This window comes from Branchiostoma belcheri, unplaced genomic scaffold (assembly GCF_001625305.1).
Source record: "Branchiostoma belcheri isolate BF01 breed outbred unplaced genomic scaffold, Haploidv18h27 scaffold66, whole genome shotgun sequence".
NCBI classification, from domain to species: Eukaryota; Metazoa; Chordata; class Leptocardii; order Amphioxiformes; family Branchiostomatidae; genus Branchiostoma; species Branchiostoma belcheri.
Genome location: NW_017804309.1, coordinates 405,051 through 407,169, shown reverse-complemented (window position 1 = coordinate 407,169; position 2,119 = coordinate 405,051). Strand labels below are relative to the sequence as shown.

General features: G+C 42.7%; 1 protein-coding gene across 4 annotated transcripts in view; it reads right to left on the bottom strand.

Annotated features, from left to right (window-relative positions):
* Window positions 1-2,119, bottom strand: part of LOC109483726 (codanin-1-like) — a 13,671-nt gene that overhangs the window by 8,472 nt on the left and 3,080 nt on the right. The window lies entirely within an intron of this gene.

Here is a 2,119-nt window from a genome sequence, read left to right as displayed (position 1 = left end):
AAACAATGTTGAACGATCAGTTGTCAACTATGTCTTTGAATAATATCAACTAAGGAAAGATGCTCACCTTTAGTTTTTCCAATACTGCAGATGGTTCCAGCTCAGGTTTTTCTTCAGCTTCAGCACTTGTTCTGGGTAGACAGGCCTGTTGTTTTGCTGCCTGTTTCAGCAGCCTATCATACTCTGCCTCCACCTCCTTCTGTATCAGAGCTGCAACAGACAGCCAAGACGACAGTTAGGGAAACTTGAGAACAAATAAGTTAGGTAATGTCTTACCCATCTCTTCCATGGCTTATGAGGACATAATTCTTAGTCTCTCATATTCAAGACAAAGATGCCTCTATCATTTCATGTTAGACTGCAGCTTGATTCCATACCTGGCACCTTGTCCCTTGTCCACCTCACCACCTTGTCATTGGCTTGTCTGAAGGCAATCCCTCCTGCTGTCTTCACCACCTGAAGTAAATGGAAGTAAAATAGTGAACAACAACAACAACAACAACACCAGGAACAATAGCAGCAGTGTTAACTCTTATGGCTGTACATTTGATACATCTGATTTCCATGGGGAGAAGTATGCTGTTACAGAGGTCCATCATTATGAAATTCTCTCTGCTTTTTATACTTGTACATTAAAATGATAAATTACACATAAATATAGGGCATAGGGAGACAGTTTTCCTGGAGCATCCCTAACCACAACAAGCAAACACCAACCTGTGGGCTTATCTCTTCTGCCACCAGGCTGTTCAAGGCTTCCATCACTTTGGTCTCACAAAATCTGTATTCAGTGAGAAATCACATTTTTGAATGACAGCACAAAAGGCTGAAATGCCCATTTAGAAAATCTGTACTGGTGCTTACTAGAAAGCACAACATTTTTGAGATTCCTAAAGCATATATATATTGATATTTCAACAGACTAATGCCAAAGCACGAACTACAAACACTATTCCTTTCTTCCTCGCACTATCCGCGATTGGAACGCCCTGCCCACAGACACTGTCCAATCCCCGTCCCTGGCCACCTTTGTCTCGAGGGTGTCCAGTCCGGCCTAGTCTCCGTCACGCTGGTGACCTTCGACCCGAGACATGTCAATTATTGCCGGTACCGGCAGTTGGACATTACCGGAAGAAGAAGCAAATGCTAGACCTTTTCCCTGCCTCCTCTGCCTGAGGTCTGGCTTCCTCCACCACAGCTGTGATGATAGGTTTTGTGGCTTTGGTCTTCTCTCTTGCTCTTTCCTGCAAAACACAAAAACAACATTTGGAACAGCACAATGTATACCTTCATTAATTACAGAAAGCAACAACTTGTGTTTAAAAAGATGTACAACTCTGAACGTTCTGTACATATGGTGATACCAGTAATCCCTGTTACCTCCTTGGTTAGTTTCTTCTCCTCAGACTCAATGACGTCCCCTATCCCTGTCCTGAGCTCCTCCCTCCTGCCCTGGACCAGGGTCTGCACCACAGCCGCTCGCACATGTTTGGCACAGTTGGATGACACCCGCTCCACCACAAAGTCCACTGTTCTCTTCAGGGACGGAGGCTGGTTGTGGAAGAAACTCTCCTCCAACTGGAGCTGGGAGTGGGAGATATCCAAATACATGTATGGAGATGTATTCCTCAAGCATCACTAACTCTTAAATTCTTAAAGGCAAACGGAAACACAACATTTCTACCAACAAAATACTTAGTATGTCACATAAATGATAATGACAATGTAGTATATGTAATAATGTAATATATGTAATACTGTAATATAGATGATAATATATTCACTGCCTCAACAAACACCTTATGACGGGTAAGCACAAAAGGCTTTTGTGGTGTCTGCTATACCTGTATTTGTTGCTTGGACACTTCCTTGGGCTCCTGGTTAAAGGAGAGAGGTGTGATCTTCCTAAAGGAGCCGCCCTTCGAGCTAATGCCTGAATCATACTCCATCAGAACAGCTCGCAGCTCACCTGGCCGGGCAGCAAACACATTATCATATTGGTATTGTTTGTAAATTTATTTAATTTTTTTATTGTACTGGTAATCATCGCCTATTTCTTTAGGTCTTTACAGACATGGACCTTCATCATAAATGGTTGATTGTATTTGTTGTTATCTGA